Here is a 16458-nt window from a genome sequence, read left to right as displayed (position 1 = left end):
AAACATGTCATAATGATAAAATATGGTTATCATTTCTTGTTGTTCGCCAGGAAGTCAGTAGGCTCTTGCTCACTGTTGCATCCTCCCTCCTTTGGACGGTGCCTGACATGGAGTAGGCGCCCCATTTGCCTTCCAAGGGCATGAAACGTGTGTGGGAAAGGGAGAAGTTTAGCAACAGTGATGCCATTCAATTCTTTGGACTCTGTTGCAGACAACCCCACAGATACCTGCCATCGATTCCTTCTTGTAGGTAACTGTATACTAGTTCACCCAGCAGGAAGTCAAGTCTAGTCAATATTCCTTCTGTCCTTGTCTTGAGTTCAGTCTTGTAATTTGCTTTAACCAATTGAATTGGAAGGAAGGGACGCTGTGAGAGGCCCAGGCCCAGAGTTTAAAGGGCCTGGCGGACACTAGCTCCCTCTCGAAGCTGATCTTCGAGACTTGTAGGAAAGATGAGGGGAGTCATCTAAGATAATAGGTTTTCTACCTAAATGATTTTCCATCTTGAGAAATTTTCATGTGCTCCAATTTTGTGATTTGTTGAGTTCTTCCAGTTGCTTCTATGTCCAAATTGTCTGGAATAATATTCTGAATATTAGCCGTTGTGCGAAGTTAGTATAGCATGAATGTTTCTGCCAAGTATCATTACCTCATTTCTCAAACCGAGCTATGGAAATGACTGGAAACTTCTTATACATAGCTTTGGTGACCTCAAATGAAGAAATGAGAAAAACAAAGGCATGGCAGCTAGTAAAACTCCTTTATAGTTTGCAATTTAAATTATTTCAATATGACTTACGAAATCACCAGCATTTGCTTAATTGGGGATGCGAGTCTATATGATGCGCAAGTAAATCAGTACATGTTTCTATGGCCCAGATTTTCTGGCTCCATCAGCCGATGGATTGTTTTATTTTGACCCAGAAAAAGTCAAGCAGCCATAGAGACACACCCGGTACATAAGCTGGAGATCTGGAAACCATCAAAGGACCTTCCTGGTATCCAACTGAAGATAGAGTGATAAAAGTCAGAAACTGGGGGTGTTGTGATGCTGGCGGCTCCTTCCTCTCCGCGCCTGCCCCTCCCCAAACTGCTCGCCTGTGTGTGAATGTGTGTGCTTACGTTCTCCCTGGTATGTTTATCCCCCATCGTTTAGATTCCATAATTATAAACTCCCCTACTTTACAAAATGTACTTAGAACCCCCAAATCCATATTCCCATCACTTCTGCAACAACCCATGGACGTGCTAAGAGCAGCAACAATTTTAAGTTGTCCAAAGCACTTGCTTCCAGCACAGGTCAAAGGTGACACCCTGCTTTCTTGTTTCACGAGGGGTACGGAGATGACCAGAGGACGCAGAGGCAGGGGCAGGGCAGTGAGGATGAGACGCTCCAGATCTGGGGCCCGTTGGATGGGGTTTGAATCCCCACTCTGGCACCCGTTAGTGGGACTGGGTAGATAAAGACAGGTTAGGTGTCGGCATGGATGATGTAGGTATCTACAGATCTGTGTGGGTAGTATCTACAGATATGACTGTCTATATGAGAGATCATATGGACATAGATACATGGATTTACCTACATAGATGGCGTAGAGGTGGGCTTACATAGATAACATACAGATAATAGGTAGGTATCTCTGTATAGACACCATGCAGATAGGCATTGCTATATCGCTGTGTCTATCCCCTAGGAGCTAACTCCGTGTTTGCAGCAACTGTACAGAACATAGCTAGCTACCTCAAACACCAGGAATCCTCCATGTCTAGACATCGGTGAGGAGATCTGAGGCACCACAGCGACCTCAGTGTGCGCTCCGAAAGGGCTGAGCGAGATGATTCTCACCCCAGGCTTTGTGTGCCCTGAGTGTCATGTACACTTCAGTGTCGTCACACGGCCTGCCAGGCGAACTGCGGAAGTTCACGTGCTGAGAGGTGTGACCACTCCAGCGCCCCTTCTGTTTGCTCCGTGACCACGTTTACCGAATCACTCAAGCCCTGCTGGAGAGCTGGCGAGTATAACTGCTCATGGGCGGATGCATTTCTCTTGACAGTATTGCTGTATAATGTTTACGACAGGCTCAGGTCTTCTGCAAAGGTAACAGCCAATCATCAAGAAGCAGTTTATACAGTTTCAGGCTTCACGCCACTTACCACCTGGTTAAACGATGCACTCGACTAAGACGTAAGCAGAGGTGCAGGAATTGTGGAATTAAATCAGAGATTCACCTTCTTTACAAAGCAGGAAAATACCACTTTTAAATTAGAAATAAATTGCATATTGCTGATATATAGAAAACTTGTAATTCATAATAAGATTATTAAATATTTTAAGGGGACAAAAGGTTGGAAGACACCACTTAAAAAGGTCCAAATGGCCGATATGCTGATGAAAAGGTGATCGACAGGCATCAGAGAAACACAGAACAAGTGACAAGATGCCACCGCACAATCACCTGAGTGACTAAAATTTAAAAGACAGATAACACCACGTGGCAACAGGGACACAGAAAGACTGGAATTTTTATACACTGCTTATGGGAATGTAAAATGATGCGACCGCTTTGGAAAACAGTTTGGCAGTTTCTTGTGAAATTAATTTGACACTTATGTACCCATCAAGCCAACTCCCAGTAATCACCTAACAGAAATAAAAACATATGCACAACGAAAACTTAGACCTGGGTGTTCAGAGCGGCTTTATTCGCAAGAGCCAGGAACTAGAGCAGCCCACCTGTGAACGGGTAAATGAGTAACAAACGTAGCACAGCCACATCATGGAATACTCATCAAAATAGAAAAGAGAGAACTGATGAAATGTACCAACATGAATGAATCTTAAACCCGTGAGGAGGAGTGAGATAAACATTCGCAGAAGAGTACTAACTAGATGATTCCATTGACATAAAGTCACAGGGAAGACCAGACAAATCTATGACAACAGAGAGCAGACGAGAGTTTGCCAGAGGCTGTCAGGGTCAGGGAGGAGAATGTCACAAAGGATCAGGGGACATCCCTCCGTAATCGCTTGCTATTAACCATGAGCTGAAATTAATGTGTCCAAAGGAAAGTAATATCGACCAAAGATTTAGGAAGGTGTCAAACTCATTGGAGAGGGTGGCTGTAAGAGATGAGCCCCCCCCCCAAATAAAGAGAATACCACCAATTTCCTAAACACGTGATGAAGAAGGACTAAGTTAAGACGACCGCAGCAGGAAAATACAGAAAGAATGAGATGTCAGAAATATTCCAAAGGTGAGTTTTCCAGGGCATAGGGATGGACTACCTCTGGCAGACAACAAGAAAGAATGAGCCAAGCATGGTTCCAATAATTCATTAGAAGGAAACAGATCTTCCTTCCTAAAACTCAGGGAATAAATTGGGAGAGTGAGAGGTCATTTGAAGGGAAGGGTCCGGAGTTGAGTCCTCAGTATGATGAGTTTGAGGGGCTCATAGCACATCAGGGGGACATGTCTACCACACCCCTGACTGTAGCCCTGGACCTTAGGAAAGAAAGGACTGGGGAAGGGAAGACCTTCGGCTCCAAGGTGATATAGGATGGAATGTGCATGGGGCGGGTGTCAGGTGACATTGGGAAAAAGAGAGCAGACTGGGATATGACGATGGAGAATGCCAACCTTTGACAGGGTGGAAGAAGAGTCACTAGCAATTTCCGAAGAGGAAGTACTCTTCCAGGGCCAAACAGGAAGTGTTTCCAGGAAGTATGTGTTGGTGACCTTAGCACAATACTAAGGCAATGAAAGAGATCATTATTAATGAAGAGTTGGAATGTAATGTATTTATCTCCTGGAAGCTCACTGGTAATTCTTGAGAACAGATTCAAAAAAAAAAAAAAAATGAAGACGAGGGAAGGCATTGCAAGGCCTGAAGGATAAATTGAGAAGGTATCAAGTGTAGACATAAAATGGTCGACCACCACAGAGATTGGACAGAGTAGTCTTAAGTAAACAGAAGTCCAAGATGTGAATCATCTGGGTATGAGTTTTTTGTTTGCTTTAAGGCAAAGGCGAAGGGGTGACAGGCTAGGGCACCTCCTAGGGAGAACAGAAGCTTGACCAATCCGTAGAGATGCTGGTGGAGGTTACGCCAGTGAAGGAACGCTGAACGCGCCCCGTTTGTAAGGGCTGGGACACCCGAACATGAGGAAGAAGAGAAAGAGCCAGGGAAGAGGCAGAGAGACCTGAGAGATAAAGGAGAGAATTGACTGGACAATTTTGTGGAAAAGGTTTTTAAAAAGTGCTACAGAGCACAAGAGACAACTAAGTCATGGAAAGGGAAGAGAAACATTTTTCCCACTTTTTCCCTTTTATCAGAAAAAGAGGTGAAGGTTCAGTGAAATACAAGGTTGAGGGGAGTGACAAGGGCAGTATCCGTGGCTCGCCAGAGCTGGCGTTGGGTGGCATGTCCCGGAGGAGCAAGAGTGAGGGACGTATCATAGGATTGGAAGTTGAAACGTGTAGAAAATATAAAACAGCTGTCGTGAGGAACGCAATAAGAATTTAACAAGCAAAGAATAACGAAGCTGCATTCTTTGCTGAGAAGTAGCATTAATGGCCCAAATGAGGTTACACAGCACGAATTATTACAATGTTGTTGACTGTATTTCCTACGCTCTAGTTTGATAACTCTGCGTTGCCTTGTGTATGTGCGGATAGGTAGATAGTAGGTGGGAGGGAGGGAGGGAGGGAGGGAGGTAGTAGGTGCATATATTTAGAAGTTTTCTATATCTTTCAATGCAGTTTTAAGATTTTTCTCGTGTTCATTCATTATTAGGCTAGTTTCTATACAATGCAGAATTGTTTTCCTCTCACAAATGACATAGTCTATTGTATATTTTGTTGGTGTTTCCTAATATAGAAAGAAAATACTGATTTTTAGAAGTTGTGAGTTCTTACTTCTGAGTGAATTCTCATTCCGTTTCCCTGGATAACTTAACTCCCCTTATACACTCCTGTCATTTTTGTTGTTGTTTTCATTGTATTGCACATTTAATGCTGGTTCTTCTGAATATTATTACACATCTTTGAGTGTGGTCAGCCATTTAGTGGAAAAAAATAGTAGAGAGGCTTTGATTTTTTTTTTTCTTTTTTTTGCTAACCAAATGCTATTTCCTTAGCCCTAATTTTCTCACAATAAAAATGCTGATATAACTCACAGGATTGTCTTTAAGTCCCAGCTCTGTGCTGTGACCCCTGCTTCCCAACCCTCTCCTTCCTCATTTGCCCTCTGGAAAGCGACGTTGTTGACACATTGAAATGTCATGTCATTGAACTTCCAGGCGAAGTGGTCGCCTAGGAGATACAGGGATTGTCTTTCCCACCATCAATGCTACGTCCTAACTTTCCTACATCAGATTTTCATGAATACACATGGGGAATGTTTCAACCGATAAACTATGACGGCCAAGGAAGACATGTCATGGTTTTGAAGGAAACTTTAAAACTGAGGCTGTGTATCTCTGATTCAGACACCATGAACCCTGATGGGTTTTTTTTTTCTTAATAATAGATATTTATCTTTGTTTCTGTTCATTGCCAAAATATTCTGCAACTAAGCAGTAAACTAGGGGCCAGCTCACTTCCCCAGAGATAGGATTACATTAGTCACTCATTAAATCTTGAATTAAATTTGCTCCAAAGTTTTCTAATGAACTCATGAGATCATCTCTGGATCCACAGAGGTTAGTGACAGAGCCTAAAGGAATTCAGCTTTGCTGAACAAAAAGAAAAAATAATTCAGTAGCTGAATTCAAAATTAAAACAAATTCAAATAGGCTGAAGAAATCTTAAGCAAAAGGCTTCCCAACCTTATGAATTCATGATACGCTGACTCTTTCTACTGCAGAGTAAATAACCAAGATCTGTATCTACAGCCTCTTATGGTATATGATCTGTCGATCCCAAGATCTGGCGCAAATCGGGGATGCACTTGAAGCTGTGCCGCTCGTAGGTCCCACAGCCATGGGCGTAGCTGCTCGAACATCAGCTTGCTCAGTTCAGCGCTGTGCTGCTGGGAGGAACGCCTTTCGAGTCAGGGGTGAAATTACAGCTCTCCTCTTACTGCTGCCTCGCTTTTCACCCTTTTCTCTCCTCGCAAGAAGCCAAAGTGAAGAGGCCAGTGGAGCCAAGTAGTCACTACCTCATCCTGCCAGTCCCCCAGTGGCAAAGTCCCCAAGTCACCAAACACAGGTCTGGCAGCCCGCTGCTTTGACAGCCGGTATTCGAGAGACAGGTGCTGATGGAAAGGAAAGTGGTTTTATTTCAGGTGCTGGCCACCTAGAAGGCGCAGGACTCATGTCTCAAAGCCCATCTCCACCTCTCAGTGTAGGCAGAGGTTTTCATGCGGAAGGAAAGGGGGACAGAACAAGGGAGGGGTGTGAAAGTTCTCTACACCTGTGTCACTTGTCCGGAGAGGACACAGGCAGGGCATGTTGTGTACGAGTAATTGATAGGGTCCAACCCCTGGAAATCCACACCCCACCCCCAAAACCGGCACCAGAAACCTGCCTGGCTCCACACACAGACCAGACTCAGAATCGGCTGACCCGCCGCATTCCCAGATCAGTTTGCTGTCATCCTTTTCTGCATAAAGTTTCCAAATGGCCTCAGAAGGGAGGCATGCGTGACCTGACCTTTCACTGCACAGAAATGAGCCCCAAACATGATCAGAACACAACTCTGTTTTATACAGAAACAAGCTGCCCCGCCGCGGTTCACGCCACTGTCCGCAGCCAGTCTGCCGCAGGTGCCCTGGGGAGCCACAGTGGAGTCCAGGCAAGTGTCGGGGCACTCAATGCCACCACGTCCTGTGAACCATCAGCAGCGAAGAGTCGGCAGGACTCAGAAAATCCTTGCACCTTGGAGTTTTTGTCTTCATTGCTGAGCAGTGGGGAGAGGTTTGTTTCCTGAGCGCTAGCCCCGTTAAAATGGGCTTAATTTCTCCCTCGCAGTGGCAAATGACAGCCGAAATCTAAACTCTATCTTGGACGCCTCTGAGCTTCCAGCTTCCACTGTAACATAAAAATCTTTCAAAATAAAGCGTACCATAGTAAATAAAGTGTAAATAAAGTGTACTCCAGCTGGCCTTAGCTGCCTCCCGAAGCCACAACAGCTGTGTGAACTCCCTAAAAAATCTGCCCTGTTCTGGTGAAAGGAGAGGTTAAAGACCACAGTAAACAGTGTGGCCAAAGCGGCGTCGCTCCCTGCACCAGACACGGAGGCCAAGATGTCCCGCTGCCCAGTGAACCATCATCTCTTCCCGCTGCATGTAGTTCTTATGAAGCCTTTGCCGAAACAATCCATGTTCATCTTGAGAACAGACCCGACAGAAAAAGACGACTGTGGATCTTTCCAAGAGGTGGAAGTTTGGTAACTCAGGAACATTTTCCCTTAGAGCAAAATTCTCTTTGTATTTATGCTATGGAATGACACATTCAGATACTTAGGAAATGGGTAAAATACTAGGACCTTGAAGTTTTTTCCTAGAAAAAAAAAGGGGTCTGTTTTTACAGCCTAATTGTTGCCCTTTCTCATATCCTTTCGAGTATTTTGCTTACAATGAGTTTTCTGCAAAAAATTTCTTATCTGAGCAAACCATGTGAATTCCATTCGTGAGGCCAGCCACAGCAAAGATTAGGGGAACCGGCTGACGTCCTCATAGGCGCTGGTTACTATGAAGGGAAGGGAATTAAATTCACAGTGGCCCAGAGAATTATAATACACACCCATCATGTACTATTTCAGCTGAGCACTGCAAGGACCGAAAAAGGGTAACGTTTTATGTAAAAAATACAGATTGTTAGCCCAGTGTTCAATCTTTTCCGGTGAATGTATTACAGGGGATCTGAAAATGATCTTAGAATCCTGAATGTTGCCATTGGCACTTAGCTATCTATTAATAAAAGAGAGGGGGGCAAAGGGAACTAGACATCGAGCTTAATAAACGGGGGGTGTGAGCCTGTTGCTTCACCAGGAAGCTTCAGCGCCACACCCCAGGTGACCATGGCGTTGCCCGCCGCCACCGATGGGAATAACACTCCTGCCTTCCCCGCGCTGGTGCTGAGCTGCTGGGGGCGCAGGGCAAGGCGCTGGGCAACAGCCGCCTGTCAGTCTAACTAGGGGGTGGGCCTATCGAAAGCCGGTGAAATCTGGGGAAATTCATTGGCCCATTTGAAAAGGCTTCTGGTCTTTTCCAAGCCACAGATATAGGATCCCAGGAGAACAAAGAAGCTCGAGCTCGCTGGCTCTCCCCCCCCACCCCCCGCACTCGCCCCACGCACTTGTGCGTCCTCTCTCCATGGCCACGTGTCCCTAGCAGCTGCCTGGCCCAGGGCCCTGTGGACTGCACAGGCAGGCTCCAGGAGGGAGGGAGCCCGGATCCCAGGCACAGCCATGGGTGGCAGCTGGAAACACACGCCACACCGGCTGGGTGTGGGCCAGACGGGGCTTTGATACGGAGCATAACTCAGGGCAGTGGCCTTCACCCTGGCCCTGCTGAGGACGAGACTGGACTTCTTCCTGGTGAGACGGACGGAGATGGGACACAGGGAAGTCAAGAGGGCAATACCCCTAATCTTACACCATCCATAAAGTTGACCGCGGAACCCCATCTTCCCGTGTGGGTCTCAGGAAACTCTTTCCCCTGCAGTCTTGCAGGAATGCCACTACCACTGGTAACGGCTTTGTTTCCCTTTTTCTCACCCTGCAGGGTCAGTGACGCCACTACAAACTGGGCCCCGCATGTGGCCAGTAGCCCCCTTGGCGGCCGCTTCTCCACATGGTCATCCTCCTCGGGCCTCGGTGGTCTCCCCTGAGAAGTCAGCAGTTGGCAAGGCCGCAGTGGGACCTCACAAAAGGAAAGGTACCGGGGGAGCAAGGGAAAGCCGTTAAATGTTAGAACCTGTGTGTTCTTTGGGAAGGTGTCCGCCCCTAAACAGACGGTATCGGCGGACTCGGGCTTGTTTGAATAAACAATTGTCCTGACCCCGCTTCGGTCACTCAGGAAGCTGCCTGCAGCATCCTGATTTCCTAAGACTCTACGTTTCCATTTGCTGAGATGGCCTGTGAAGTGTCCCTCTTCCGTGAAGGCTCTGCAGCAGCTGCTGCAGGCGGTAAGCCTGCCGTCGTCCGCACTGGCCTTCTCCTCCTTGTCAGCACACATCGCAGCGACACGCTCTCTGGCTCCACATCTCCGTTGCTGGGTCGGGTTTTTTTATCCACATTACTACACCGTCCTCAGTGCCTATTCCTTCTATGAACACCTGCTGAAATACTGAGCGAACGCGTGAATTGATGACTGGGTGATAAAACATGGAGGGGGGACAGCCTAAAGAGATGCCTCTGCTCTTTCCTAAATCTAAGGAGAAGGGGAAAATAATTATCACCTCATCCTATTTTGAAAGGGCTCAACTGAACTATATACACATCAAAAGATCATGAGTTTTTAATCTGGGGCCACATTGATGTCAAATTTTGTTTGTTCAAAAATAGCACCTGCCCATAAAGTACCTTCTCGGATGTGAACAAGAGAGGGAACGTGGGAAGGTTAATTTTACGTGGTGTCCACTTGGCTGTGCCGCAGCGCCCACATATTTGGCCATCCATGAGGGGGTTTTGGCGAGAGTAATGTTTGTACCAGTGGACTTTGAGCAGAGCAGATTACCCTCCGGAATGTGGGTGGCCCGCATCCGGTCAGCCACAGGCTTGACCAGAACAAAAGACGGACATTTCAGGGAGCGAGAGACAGTGGTGCCTGCAGCCTGCAAACTGGAACTGGGGCGTCAGCCCTTCCCGTGGTCTCAGCCCGGTGCCCGCACCGCAGGTGACACCTTTGCCAGCCTCCAGTGCCACGCAGGCCATTCCTCAAAGTAAATCCACCCCACCCATCCTCCCTCTCTCCCTCCCTGTCTCTCTTTCTATACACACACACTCATTCTACAGGCCCTGTGCCTTGGGAGAGCCCTGGCTGGTGCAGGGCCCCAAGGCATGGACCACCAGCCTGTTCACTGGAGCCCCCTTCCCTCCCAGCAGCCCAGGCTCGGCTGCCAACCTTCAGGCACCAACAGGGCTGGCCCACGCCTTTATCCACTCCACATCATGCCACCCTCTTTCAAGGTGTCCTCTGCGTTGTCACAGAAGAGAAATCAGGAGCTACAGTTTCCAGAATCCCCTTCCGTGAACCCCAGGAAGAGGCACTCGCAGGAGCTCCAGAAGGCAGAGTAAAAGGAGAGGCTGTTACCCTCTGGGCCACTGCAGGAAGTTGAGGACGGACAAAGAGACAGACAGACAGAAGTGCGAGCCAACCACAGGAAGATCAAAGGCACTCGAGCTTCTTTGAAAATCACGGAAATCACAGCTGCAGGATGAGTTCACCAGGCAGTGTGCCTCCCTCCGCTCCCCCACCCCACCCCCACTCCCTGCACTTGGAGAAGCCCCTACCCCACACTGAAGCCCTCCCTGTTCAGAGCCCCACGGTGGTGCCGCCCGGGGTTCTGGGCAGACCCAGGTGACACTTCGCTGGTACCTTCTCTGGAGGAGGCGGAAGAAAAGTCTCTGTGTCCCTTCCTGCTAAATGGCCTCTCTTGGGGCCGCCCTCCTCTCTCAGGCGGGTGTGAGAACTTTGACTCCAAGAGGGGTATGGTCGACCTCCTCCTTCCCAGGCAGTCCCATGGCTCCTACGAAAGAGGGTCAAGTCCTCCCCTTCCTCCTCCTGCCTTTACCTCCGCAGGCCGGAGGTCGTGGGAAGCAGCAGCCCGACCCAGACTGAGAACAAGGTGGTTTTCCAGCAGGACTATCTCCCACGATACTCCCCCCGGAGAAGCAAGTTCCCACTTGGCTCGAAGGACTTCCCAGAACACAGAAGTGACACTGAGGGTGTGACCTTCAGGGATAACGTCGCTGACAACAGCACAACAGCCTACCCCCTTCAGTAGCTGTGGGTGTGCTTTTGCCCCTCCTTACAAGTGCCCTGCTGTGAAGTAAACGCTAACTGCCCCCCCCCCCCCCCCCCCCCCGCCATTACAACGGGACAAACCTTAAACTCAGCCTGACGGCGGCTCTCCCTGGCATCTCAGACTCCATTTGGTGAATTTGGAATTCTGCCTTTTTATCATTGTGGAGTCTCCCCTGCTCCTTCAGGTCTTAGGGCCTTCGCACAGCCCTCTCTCCCCGCCCAAAAAACCCCCAGGGCCTCTGACTCTGCCGTCACACACTTTGTCTCTGTCGCTTCTACTCACTTGCTGGGTCTTCCTATAAACGTCACCCCCACCAGCGGGTCCCTTCATCCCGTTATTCACAGTTGTGGTATCTTGTACTTCCCCTTTGCAGTGCATGTTGCAACTGCCATTCGCCGATTTTTAAAACGTCTTTATTCTCTTCTAGACTGTAACTTCCTGGCACTGTATTTCACCACTGTATCCTCGGTACCCAGCATGGCGTTAAGCAAATAGACCTTAATGTGTATTGAATAAAAGAAAGGGAGGGCGGGAGGAAGAGAGGGAAACAGGGACAAGAGGCGGTGTGGTGGATAAAGTTAAATCCGCCGTACATCTCTGGTTCTCCAGGCAGACATAGAAGAAAAGGAATCTATGAACTGACTGGAGAGCAAAAAGGCCTTCCCAGAGGGCTAGGAGAGTATCTTCTGCCCGGCAAAAAACACTAATATGGTGCTGGGGCACTAAAAAAGCTTTGTTTTTCAAAGATGGGGATAATGACCGAACTTGGAGAGGAGTCTGTATTTCACCTGCAATCAGAGCAGGTAAGGAGGTGTTTAGGAAAGCGGGCTGACACTGGCAGGTTCGGGGAGCTGCACTCCTGGTGTCTAGGAAATATTTTACTGCCCTTATTCCCAGACGACTTCAGGGACCGTGTCATCGAGCAATAGCTTCAGAGCTATAGCTTTTCTGGTTCTCGGTGATGCAAGATAGCTGGATTCCTAAGAAAAGGAAGCAAAACAGACATGGCCTCTTCTCCCCCGTGTGCAGGAAGAGCCGCTTGCCACGTCACCTACTCAGAACACGAGAACAGCTCAGCCTTTGAGTCGGTCAGCTTGTGCCCTGAAATCCAGCCATCCCTCCCCAACTTCCTCATTCTAACGTAACAATACCGTCCCCCGAAAAGTCAACATCGTAACTTTATCAAGACACTTGTGTGCATGTGTGTGAGCTGGGTCACAGCAGGAATATCTTGGCACCCAGCAGGCCTCATCAGAGAGGTCAAGCCAGGTCAAAGGCAAAGGTCAGGTCGAGAGGAAATGGAGGCCGCACAGCCAAGGGTGCATTTCTTCAGAATGAGATTTTTGGACACTTGCCCGCGCCGCACAACTGCGTATTGTGTGGAAGAATGCCAAAACCTGACAGCAAGACGTTTCCACAGAGAAGAAGACAAGAGTCTCTCTGTGAAGTCTTTAACACACGGAGCGTAAAACGCAATTCAACTTCGTGGCTTTAAATTATAGGAGGGATGCTTGAGTGGGAAGAGCAATACAGTTTAAAACGGACGTGGACCAGACGGCAGAGCAGGCGAATGCTGTGAGGGCCATCGTTCACGACCACACTCCCCACTGAGAACCCCGAGGGCCAGCTGAACAGAAGTAAGGGTTGAAAAAGAAGCCACACCAAGACCGAAAGGGGGGGCAGAGACACAAAACGGGCTGGTCCCTACCCCATGTGGCAGTTAAGAGTCAGGAGGGGTATCTTGGCTGCAGGGGTCCCTCCTGAGGAGCGAGGGGTCCCAGCCCCACACGGGCACCCCACAACATCCGGCTAGGGAAGTCAGGGAAGACTCCATCTGGTTGAGATGAAGAGCGTCTGGAGCACTGGGGCTCCTCGCATATGACCTTACTTGCTGACAGACTCACTTGCTCTGAGATCCGGCACTGGGGCTGCCACTGGAAAAGCCCGGGGACCTACGGGGGGTGACTGAGCAGCCGGGCTTCACGGGGAGGGCTAGAGGGGCAGCTGTCTCTGCCTTTGTTCCTGGGTTGAGCCCCCCACCCTCAGACTGGCTTGTGAGCACCACTATTCCTCAACTGAGCCCTCCAGTTTTAAAAATGCTCAAGGAACTTAGGATAAAGTAGATGAATTTAGGGAGAACTTCTGCAAAGAGATGGATATTATTTTAAAAGAAATGAAGATTACAACGACTGAAATAAAGACTATGTTAGATACAAGGTTTGTCTGGGAAAAGTCCAGCCATTGTTAATATAAAAAGAGTGGTTTGGATGACATCGATGTCACCTGGCAGCCAAGGAGAGTGGACTGGAATGTGCATGTGTGAACAATGACAACTTCACTGTACTAGTCATTGGGGGACAGTAGATGCCGTTGAGTGAGCATGTGTACCGTGTGGCTGTTGCATTCAAAATTACTGATTGAGTAGAGCAACAAATCTGCATCAAATTTTGTGTTAAGTTTGAACATTCCTCCACAGAGACTATTTGAATGAATCAGAAGGCCGCAGCTATGGCAACTGGTGATTGGCAGATTCATCTCAACACTGTTCCTGCTCATGCATCACGTCTCTTTCGGAGTTTTTTGTGAAACATCAGATCACCCAGGTGACTCAGCCCCTCCTACGGCCCAGATTTAATGCCCTGAGACTTCTGGCTTTTCCCAAAACTAAAATCACCTTTGAAAGGGAAAGGATTTCAGACCATCCATGAGATTTACGAAAATACAACAGGGCAGCTGATGGCAATTGGGAAAACTGTGTGAGGTCCCAAGGTGCCTACTTTGCAGGGGACTGAGGTGTCATTGTCCTGTGTACAATGTTTCCTGTATCTTATGTCTACTTCAATAAATTCAACACCACATTACAAAGATCATACACCATGGCCAAGTGGGAGTACTCCTGAAATGCAAGGTTGGTTCGATTATCTGCAAATCAATTAATGTGATATACCACATAATCAGAATGAAGGACATCAATTAGATGGACATATCGATAGATGCAGGAAAAGCGATTGATAAGTTCCAGTGCTCCCCTATGATGAAAACTCTCAGCACAGTGGGGAATACAAGCTGGACACCTCAACATAATGAAGGTCGTACATGGCAAACCCACAGCTGCCATCGTCCACAGTGAAGAAAGGCTAAAAGCATTTCCCTTAGGGTTGGGAACAAGGAAAGTGTATCTACTCACACAGTCAACATAGTATGAGAAGTACTGGCAAACCAATCAGACAAGAAAAACAACGAAAGGCTCCAAATTAAAATTTGGAGGGGATGACGGGGAACACAGGGGAAGGGTCATCAAGGAACATGTGTAAAGGACCCATGGGCAAAGCCAAAGGTGGGTAGGACCCAGGGGGGGAGGTGGGAATGGGTGGGGTGGGGGGAGTGGAGGAGAGGAAATGGAGGCAACTGTACCTGAATAACAATAAAAAAAAAGAAATAAAAAAATTTTTTAAACAGTAATTCAGTATTCTAACCCTTCCTGTCATCCCAAACAAGTCCTTCCTACCAGACGATTGGATCTTTTCTGAAAGCCGGATTTTAGAAATGTCTAATCAAATTTTATTAGGAATTTTTTTCTAGAAATTATTAGAAATGTCTAATCAAATTTAGAAATTTGATAGAGTGTGAATGATGGTGGGATAAGATTTTTTTTTTAAAGCCTCAATGAACATAATTATGAGAAACCAGGTTGAGACTCCAGAAATACATCTATTTGCCTACAGAACCCAAAGTGATCAAAACTATTTGTCACTAAGCTAAGTGCCAGCCGTGCCTGGGCATTTGGGGCCCGCCGGCCTGCAGCTCAGCCCACCCTTCTATTTTCTGGGCTGACCACAGGCAGACCAGCCCCAGGACAAGCCCAGGGAAGCCGCAGGCGACCTGGCACAATGGGTCCTCCGCAGTCAACCCCATTCCTTCCGCTCATCTGACACGGTCGCAACCTGCAGCTTTTCTAAAATCGTAGGAGATCGTTGGGAGCGGAGCCCAAAGAGCCGGCAGGGAATTGGAAGATGTAGCAAGTGTGAGGTTATGTTGTGAATTGCTGCCGTTGAGTTTTCCGGATCTTTGAGTAAAGTGACATGATTTACATAAATGTGTTCTCATAATAATCTGCCACCGAACTGGATGATCTTAATAAGGGAAGCAACAGCCTGTGAGGACAAGCAATAGGGAGTGTAGAATTCCTTACTGCTGCGGAAGGAAGTAAAGAACAGGTAATGGTGTTTAAGGCCCCAATTGTACTCTATATTCTCAACATAGTGAAACTGGTATTTAACACGTTGGGGTTTTTTGTTTTTTTTTTTGTTTTTTTCAAATAAACATAATGCAAGTTTCAAATGGGAGAACAGATGCAGAACGAGGATAGAAAATGTCCTTTCAGGAGAAACAACACCCCAGCACATTGCAAGGAGGCCCTCTGCTGGCACTTCTTGGTACTGCACTAAAAAGCCGAATTTCGGACCAGCCTGAGCAGAAAGGCGCAGTGGGACAAGCTGAGAAGTCAGCAGGGTGCTCCCTTCGGAGGGGTCTCCTTCGGCTCTGAGCCGAGGGTGGAAAAACCTCACGTGAGTGGTGTTGTCAATAAAAGCACCGATTTCCTTCAGCAAAGCTTTAAGGGAAAGATGGCTTAAATCTTTCAACAAAGTGTAGCCATCGCCAAGATTTTTGAAAACTGAAGGGACTGATTCTGGTTAATGTTCCCAACACGGTGCCTGAGCCACATAAACAGTGAAATCTCTTAGTGACAGCATTCTTTATTTAAAACAGACTTTCACTGTTTACTTTGTATGCCGTTTAAATGTTTCCGAAGGAGGCTCCATTCGTGCAAAAGAGTCCCCACGATGACGGCAGTCCATCCAATGCCACGGCCAAAAAAACTTTTTTTTGTTTTAATTGCAAAGAAGGTCTTGGGTCTCAAGAGGTCATTCGCAATAAAAATATCTCCGTTTCTCGGGAAGAGGTAACAAGAAGTTTAGAAAATTAACACAGAACTCATATGAGACAAAACCCACGCCGTCAGACCTGCGGGGAATGGAGATGGGCTTCTGGGAAGGGAAGGTCCCTGGGCTGTGCTGGGGGTGGGGGGAAGGCCAGGGCTGCAGCTCCTGGCGCATGGCCTTGGGACAGGTTAGAAAAATGGAAGACAAGGAGGAAGCTTAACCTCCAGTGCTTCAGCCAATCATCCTGGTTTCTTTTCCTACGCTAAGTACGTCACGCTTGTTTTTATATTTGTAGTTTATTGTCTTTTCATAAAGAGCCCAAAGAAGTCTGTAAACTCAGGACCTACGAAGCCCGCGTCCACCCCTGGGCAATATAAGTTGACCTAATATAATCCACCCAGAAAATGTCATTTTACTTGTAACAAGATCATCTTACATCAATAGGAAAAACAACGGTTTTGAAAGACTAAATAGTAGCTTTAAGAGGCATTGGTGAAATGCTGTGTGCAGTTTTTTAAGGGAAACAAAGAGAACTAATATGTA

The sequence above is a fragment of the Desmodus rotundus genome, chromosome 13, assembly GCF_022682495.2.
Source record: "Desmodus rotundus isolate HL8 chromosome 13, HLdesRot8A.1, whole genome shotgun sequence".
NCBI lineage: Eukaryota > Metazoa > Chordata > Mammalia > Chiroptera > Phyllostomidae > Desmodus > Desmodus rotundus.
The sequence above is the reverse complement of the archived record's forward strand: the minus strand, read 5'-3'. Positions refer to the sequence as shown.